Raw genomic sequence first — 8,991 nt, forward strand, 5'->3', positions numbered from 1 at the left:
TGGAAGTACAGCTGACCCTTGAACAACACGGGGGTTGGGAGCACCCACCCTCTATGCAGTGGAAAATCCACGTGTAGCTACAGTTGGCCCTCCGTGTTCACGATTCCACATTCAAAGATTCAACTAATTGCAGATTGTGTAGCACCAGAGTATGCATTTATTGAAAAATGTCTACCTATAGATATTTTATATAAAATATCTGCATAGGTATCTGTGCAGTTCAAACCTGTGTTTTTCAAGGGTCAAGTGTAGTTAGTATTTTCCCATGCCCTATAGCAGGATGGGGGGCTTCCCTGGTGCCTGCAATGCCGGAAACCTGGATTCAATCCTTGGGTTGGGAAGACCCCCTAGAGAAGGGCATGGCAACCCACTCCAATATTCTGGTCTGGAGACTCCCATGGACAGAGGAGCCTGGTGGGCTAAAGTCCACGGGGTCACAAACAGTGGGAGACAACGAAGTGACTTACACTCACTCACATAGCAGGATGGTGTGTTCCAGCTGAATGCCAGTCTTGGAGCTGGTCCCCAAAGTCCAGTGGTTCCTCCCTCTCCCTCTGGCTGGCAGTGTCTGGGTCCCCTCCCCATAGACCGTGGTCTTGAGGCCACTGAGTCAGAGGATGGGCCCAGGGATGAAGGGCATACAGGGGTCCCCAAACCCAGGGTGCCAGAGCCTTCCTGCCTCTCCTCACCCCCACTGCAGCCAGCTCTCAGGGGACCCCCTGCCCCGCACCCTGAGCACTGAGACGGAAGTGGATGCAGTCAGCCAGCTGGGATGCGGTCATCCAGCCTCCTGAGCAAGGCCAGCTCTTCCTGTGGGAAACTGCGAGAGTTGAGGCTCTGCGGGGGCTCCCTGGATGGGACTGGCTGGCCCAGCCCGCCCTGATCTAGCTCTGGGACACCCCCCTGGGAAGGGGCACAGCGACTCTGGGGGATGGTAAAAGTCCAGACAGCCAGACCAGCCGCTCCTAGTGATGTTTCGGGCTGGGCGGGGGCCCTGGAGTGTGAGTGCAGCCCCGAGGCAGTGGGGTGGTGGGGAGCCAGACACAGCCGACTCTGGAAATGAAATTTGTGTTGTTATCTGTGCTCGCTCAGGCCAAGGGCCTTGGGCATTAGCTAACCTGACTGAGGAGTTAAGAAGCAGGGAGGGGCCCGGAAGCAGAGGGGTGGTGGGAGCTGAAACACAGGCTGGAGTGGAGGGAGCACCTGCTGGAGCGTGTGTGTGGATCCCTTGGGGGGTTTGTATTTGTGCCTTTTGGTTTTCCCCAAGTGTGTGTGTGTGTTTCCCTGCTTTATGTGGATGTCCTTTAAAGGGATGCGGGGTGAGTGCTTGGCTTCTTGCTCATGTGTTGAGATTTCTCGAGTGTGTGTGTGTGTGTGTGTGTGTGTGTGTACACAACCACACAATCCCTGCGGTTTGGTGTGTACACGCTCTATCATACCCCACCCCCTCAGCAGCCTGCAGGTCCAAACACAGTCTAAGGAATAGAGCGGGGATGGGGGGGCAGGGCACCCGGAGGGTGGTCCTGGGAGAGCTGGGCCCTGGAGGCGGCCCTGGCCTGGCAGGGAGCAAAGGGGCAATCAGTGGAGAGGCCACGAGAGTGCTGGCTGATTGAGGAAGAGGAATTAGCCAGGAGCCTCTCGGGGCCCCGCGGGAGGCGGGGGGGCCTGGCATCCTGATTAGGGAGCGGGCACAGCTGGGTTCACCTGAGCCTGGGGCAGGGGGAGTCCGGGCGTGGGCCAGGGATGAACCACAGCAGGGCCTGGACTGATGACCAGGGATGGCAGGGATGGACTATAAACAACAGATACCCCCATGACCCTAGCAGCTCCCCGATGCCCAGGGTGCCCAGGGTGCCTGGTGATGGAAGCGGCATCTGCCACTCAATCCTCACAACGCAGGTTCAGCCATCATTCGGGCTCCTGCATGAGGACACAGAGGCTGATGTTGTTCAGTCCCTCAGTCGTGTCCGACTCTGCGACCCCAGGGACTCAGGCTTCCCCTGTCCATCACCATCTCCCGGAGCCCGCTCAAACTCATGTCCATCGAGTCGATGATGCCATCCAACCATCTCATCCTCTGTCGTCCCCGTCTCCTCCTGCCCTCAATCTTTCCCAGCATCCGGGTCTTTTCTAATGGGTCAGCTCTTTGCATCAGTGAGGGGATGCTCCTAATCCAGGTTGACTCGACCTCAGAGTCCTCTTTTTACCTTTATTCCACCATCCCCGACAGGTCCCAGCCCTCCGCTATATCACCAGTGGGGAAAAGTTAGAGGAGTGCAGTTTGCAGGGACAGGAAAAGAGGGATTTACCAATCAACCTGACCAGCAAGGGCTTCCTTGTGGCTCAGCTGGTAAAGAATCTGCCTGCAATGTGGGAGGGCTGGGTTCTATTCCTGGGTTGGGAAGATCCCCTGGAGAAGGGAAAAGCTACTCATTCCAGTTTTCTGGCCTGGAGAATTCCATGGGCTAACTCCATGGGGTCACAAAGAGGCGCACATGACTGAGTGACTATCACTTTCTTGATCATCAAAGCAGACTGACTTGGTAGGTGATGAGACACTCATAACTGGAGGTATGCAAGGAGTGGCCCCCTGATGAAGGGCTTCCTTGAGGGATAGGAGCTTGGGTTCCATTTTCTTCCATCACTGTAATATGGTCTTGAGTCACAGCCCCTGGGTTGGAATCCTCACAGTGTGACCTTGGACAACTGGCTAGCCCTCTCTGTTCAGTTTCTCATCTGTGAAATAGAAAGTTTGAGGATTGAATTCAGAGGGTAGAATTTTTCCAGTGGTCATGTATGGATGTGAGAGTGGGACTACAAAGAAAGCTGAGCGCCGAAGAATTGATGCTTTTGAACTGTGGAGTTGGAGAAGACTCTTGAGAGTCTGTTGGACTGCAAGGAGATCCAACCAGTCCATCCTAAAGGAAATCAGTCCTGAATATTCATTGGAAGGACTGATGCTGAAGCTCCAATACTTTGGCCACCTGATGCAAAGAACTGACTCCTTGGAAAAGATCCTGATGCTGGGGAAGATTGAAGGCAGGAGGAGAAGGGGCAAAGAGGATGAGATGGTTGGATGGGATCACTGACTCAATGGACATGAGTTTGAGCAAGCTTCGGGAGATGGTGATGGACACGGAAGCCTGGCATGCTGCAGTCCATGGGGTCGCAAAGAGTTGGACATGACTAAATGACGAACTGAATTGAACTGAAAGCACTCAATATTCTAACACTGTGTGTTAGGTGGAGTCAGAGAGAGCTGGGGGAAGAGGAGGGACTTGGGATGAACAGGAAGTAAAATGGAAGGAAACACAGGTGTTGGTTCTGAGGCTTGAGGGGTTAGGCGGGTACTCAGGTTTCCTGAAAAATCCCCAGGCTGCTCTGCTTCAGCCTAGACCTCACCTCCCCTTTCAGGCTGTTACTCCTCCTTCCCTCCCTGCATTCCCCGCCCAGTTTTCCCTCCTCTATTTCATTCTTCATCCTCATTAAATTGACCATGTCACCCTCTCATCCATAGCCTTGGATGGCTCCCCTTTGCCCACGGAAGTGATTCTCCAAGTGCTCCAGGAGAAGCCAGGGAGTTGGGGGATAACCTTAGGTTATCTGGAGTCCCTTACACGACCCTTGCAGGATCTGGAGTCCCTTAGGAAATTTCCAGTTCTCTACTAATTCCAAGGAGGACATCCCATTTGACGGTATTTTGTCCTCTACTCCTTTATCAAAAGGAGGTGAGGCTCAGATTCAGAGCCATCAGCAAGAACTCAGTATCACTGATGTGTTCCAGCCATCTCTTTCTTCTCAAAGCACTGCTCCTCTCGGTTCCCCAACTGCACACTTCCTTCTCCGTATCCTCTTCCCTGGCTGCTCCTCCCCAGTCTCTGGGATTGTCCTCTGGGGCTGACCCTCTAAAGCTGGTGTGCCATCGGGCCCCCTCTTGTCTGGACTCTGTCTGGTCCCATGGGCTTCAGCACCACTGGTGAGTCCCCAGCACATCTCTCTGGACTCAGAGAGGAAAGTCCAGCTGCCTTCGTGACATCACCACTGGATGTTCATCTCAATCTGAAAGTCCAAAATGGAGCTTGAGTTACCCCACACCTCTGCCTTCCATCTTGCTCGCCCTGTTGCGGGAGACGCTTAACCACCTAGGGGTTTCCTTGGTTCCTCTCTCTCACCCACCCCATCCAATCCATCAGCTATACACGTTCACTTTACCTGCAAAACACATCGGCTGCTACAGCCACTTCCCTCTAGTCACTTCTTGCTCTGGCCCAAGCCATCCTCACCCTTCACCTGTGTCTTACAGTCACCTCTGCCCTGGTTCTGTTGCTCCCACCCTGCACCCCTACAGTCCACCACACAGCAGCTGGAAAGGCTTTTAAAAACAATGATCAGACAATCTCCCTCAGCTGCTTAAGAGTTTCAAAGGGAATTCCCTTGTGCTTACAAAAATTCAAGCCCTTTGCACTGGTTTGCAAGGACCCTCTTTGGCCTGTTTGTCCCTCTTCATCTCCATGTGACTCACTCCCTTGTCCACTCTGTTCTGGCCCCAGGAAGCTCAGTTCCACCTTACTCTCTCTGGGACACTCTCACGCTTGATCTTTGCATGGTCAGTATCTTCTCTTCCTTTTGCTGTCCACACGAGGGTCACCTCCACAGAGAGGACTTCCCTGACCATCCAATAACCAAGTCACTCCCAGACATGACCAAATCAGCCTCTTCAGGCACAGCAGAGCATGGCACTTTTACTTGTTTCCTTTCTTTGCTTTTTTCTTTTCCCCATATAGCTATAAATGTCTTCCCTGGTGGTGCAGTGGCAAAGAATCCACCTGGCAATGCAGGAGACGCAAGAGATGTGGGTTCGATCTCTAGGTTGGGAAGATCCCCTGGAGAAGGAAATGGCAACCCACTTTAGCATTCTTGCCTGGGCAATCTCATGGACAGAGGAGCCTGGTGGGCTACAGCCCATGGGGTTGGAAAGGGTCAGATGTGACTGGGCGCCCCTGCGTGCATGTGTGCATGTGTGTAATTATGAACCAAGAACTTGAGTTAGGAAAATGTCCAGGAAGATCATTAGTGGGAACCTGTCTGGTTCGCTGCTGTATCCCCAAAGCCAAGAATGGTGCCTGTGTCATTGGAGACAATTATTAACTATTTGTTTCTTGAATTAATAAATTATATATATATATTATAATCACCTTTGATTTATGATGGCTATCACTGCGTTTTTCCACTGTAGACAGAGATTTAAAGTTTCTTTTTAAGAATAAAGAGAAAAAAAAAAAGAGAGAGAGAAAAAAAAAAGAATAAAGAGAAAAAAAAGAATAAAGCAAAGGGAGGTCTTATAAGAGACTTGTATTCAGAATATTAAAGAACTCTTACAACTCAACAATAAAAGGACAACATGGTTAAAAATGGGCAAAGGTATGAATAGACATTTCTCCAAAGGTGAAATGCACCTGGCCCATCAGCACATGAAAACATGCTCAGCATCACTAGTTGCTGTGTATGTGTGTTAGTCGCTCAGTTGTGTCCAACTCTTAATAATCCCATGGACTGTAGTCCATCAGGCTCCTCTGACAATGGAATTCTCCAGGCAAGAATACTGCAGTGGGTTCAGTTCAGTTCAGTTGCTCAGTTGCGTCTGACTCTTTGTGACCCCATGAATCACAGCACGCCAGGCCTCCCTGTCTATGACCAACACCCAGAGTTCATGCAAACTCACGTCCATCGAGTTGGTGATGCCATCCAGCCATCTCATTCTCTGTCGTCCCCTTCTCCTCCTGCCCCTAATCCCTCCCAGCATCAGGGTCTTTCCCAATGAGTCAACTCTTCACATGAGGTGGCCAAAGTACTGGAGTTTCAGCTTCAGCATCAGTCTTTCCAATGAACACCCAGGACTGATCCCCTTTAGGATGGACTGGTTGGATCTCCTTGCAGTCCAAGGGACTCTCAAGAGTCTTCTCCACACAGTTCAAAAGCATCAGTTCTTTGGTGCTCAGCTTTCTTCACAGTCCAACTCTCACATCCATATGTGACCACTGGAAAAACCATAGCCTTGACTAGACAGACCTTTGTTGGCAAAGTAATATGTCTGCTTTTGAATATGCTATCTAAGTTGGTCATAACTTTTCTTCCAAGGAGTAAGTTTCTTTTAATTTCATGGCTTCAATCACCATCTGCAGTGATTTGGGAGCCCAAAATTAAAGTCTGACACTGTTTCCACTGTTGCTCCATCTATTTCCCATGAAGTGATGGGACCAGATGCCATGATCTTCGTTTTCTGAATGTTGAGCTTTAAGCCAACTTTTTCACTCTCCTCTTTCACTTTCATCAAGAGGCTTTATAGTTCCTCTTCACTTTCTGCCATAAGGGTGGTGTCATCTGCATATCTGAGGTTATTGATATTTCTCCCAGCAATCTTGATTCCAGCTTGTGCTTCTTCCAGCCCAGCGTTTCTCATGATGTACTCTGCATGTAAGTTAAATAATCAGGGTGACAATATACAGCCTTGATGTATTCCTTTTCCTATCTGGAACCAGTCTGTTATTCCATGTCCGGTTCTAACTGTTGCTTACTGACCTGCATACAGGTTTCTCAAGAGGCAGGTCAGGTGGTCTGGTATTCCCATCTCTTTCAGAATTTTCCACAGTTTATTGTGATCCACACAGTCAAAGGCTTTGACATAGTCAATAAAGCAGAAATAGATGTTTTTCTGGAACTCTCTTGCTTTTTCCATGATCCAGCGGATGTTGGCAATTTGATCTCTGGTTCCTCTGCCTTTTCTAAAACCAGCTTGAACATCTGGAAGTTCACGGTTCACATATTGCTAAAGCCTGGCTTGGAGAATTTTGAGCATTACTTTACTAGCATGTGAGATGAGTGCAATTGTGCAGTAGTTTGAGGATTCTTTTGCATTGCCTTTCTTTGGGATTGGAATGAAAACTGACCTTTTCCATTTCTGTGGCCACTGCTGAGTTTTCCATATTTGCTGGCATATTGAGTGTAGCACTTTCACAGCATCATCTTTCAGGATTTGAAATAGCTCAACTGGAATTCCATCACCTCCACTAGCTTTGTTCATAGTGATGCTTTCTAAGGTCCATTTGACTTCACATTCCAAGATGTCCGGCTCTAGGTGAGTGATCACACCATCATGATTATCCTGGTTGCGAAGCCTCTTTTTTTGTACAGTTCTTCTGTGTATTCTTGCCACCTTTTCTTAATATCTTCTGCTTCTGTTAGGTCCATACCATTTCTGTCCTTTATTGAGCCCATCTTTGCAGGAAATGTTCCCTGGGTATCTCTAATTTTCTTGAAGAGATCTCTAATCTTTCCCATTCTGTTGTTTTCCTCTATTTCTTTGCATTGATCACTGAGGAAGGCTTTCTTATCTCTCCTTGCTATTCTTTGGAACTCTGCATTCAGATGCTTATATCTTTCCTTTTCTCCTTTGCTTTTCGCTTCTCTTCTTTTCACAGCTATTTGTAAGGCCTCCTCAGAAAGCCATTTTGCTTTTTTGCATTTCTTTTCCATGGGGATGGTCTTTTCCAGGGAATCTTCCTAACCCAGGGATTGAACCCGAGTTGCCTACATTACAGGCAGACTCCTTACTGTCTGAGTCACCAGGGACGCCCCATTAGTCACTATGGAAATGCAAATCAAAACCACAATCAGATGCCATTTTAAACCCATTGGAATTTAGCTACTAGCTTGACTAAAAATGAAAAAAGACAGACAATAGCAAGTGTTAGCAAATGCAGAGAAGTTGGAATGCTCATATATTGCTAGGGGGATTGTGAAATGGCACAGCCACTTTGGAAACAGTTTGGCAGTTCTTCTTCCTCAAAAGGTAAACATGGAGTCATCATATAATCCAGCAATCCCACTCCTAGGTGCATACCCAGGAGAACTGAAAACATACGTCCACACAAAAACTTCTGTGTGAGTTGATAGCGACATTATCCAAAATAGCCCCCAAATAGAAACAACTCAGATGTCCATCAACGGATGAATATGGTATATCTATGCAATGGAATACTATTCAGCAACAAAAAGCAACGAAGTGCTGCTATACGCTTCAACACATCTGAGTAGACCCTAACACCAGGTTTCTAACAGAGAAAAGCCAGTCACCGAAGGCCACAGCACATATTTCTTGATTCTACTCCTCTGAAGGCAATGGCACTCCACTCTAGTACTCTTGCCTGGAAAATCCCATGGATGGAGAAGCCTGGTGGGCTGCAGTCCATGGGGTTGCTAAGAGTTGGACATGACTGAGCGACTTCACTTTCACTTTTCACTTTCATGCATTGGAGAGGGAAATGTCAACCCACTCCAGTGTTCTTGCCTGGAGAATCCCAGGGACGGGGGAGCCTGGTGGGCTTCCGTCTAAGGGGTCGCACAGAGTCGGACACGACTGAAGCGACTTAGCAGCAGCAGCGTTCATCTGAAGTGTCCAGAACAGGCAAATCCATAGAAACAGAAAATAGATCAGTGGTTGCCAGGACGTCTGGAGTGGTGGCAGGGGGAGAGGGGAGGGAAAATTGGAAATGACTGATAATAGTTGATGAAAATGTTCTGAAATTAGATAGTAATGATGATTGTACAATTATGAATATGCTAAAAAAACATGAATTGTACACATTAAAATGGTGGGTTTTATGTTATGTGAGTTATATCTCAATAAAGCCATTACTGAAAAATAAAGTTTAAAGATGATCATCGAAAGAAAAAAGCCAAGAAACGCATGGGTCTCCGGCACAGTCATGGAAGAGGAATGTGAGGGATTTGAAGCTGCCTTGTGGGGACTTCCCTGGTGGTCCAGCAGTTAGGACTCTGTACTTCTACTGCTGGGGCACAGGTTTGATTCCTGGTCATGGAACTAAGATTCCACATGATGCATAGTGCAGCCAAAAAAAAAAAAGATGTTGGCTTATAGGCTTACAAGGATAAAGTCCAGACATCACAGTTTAACATTCAAAGCTTAACTCC

Source organism: Capra hircus, chromosome 13 (genome assembly GCF_001704415.2).
Source record: "Capra hircus breed San Clemente chromosome 13, ASM170441v1, whole genome shotgun sequence".
Classification (NCBI taxonomy): Eukaryota; Metazoa; Chordata; class Mammalia; order Artiodactyla; family Bovidae; genus Capra; species Capra hircus.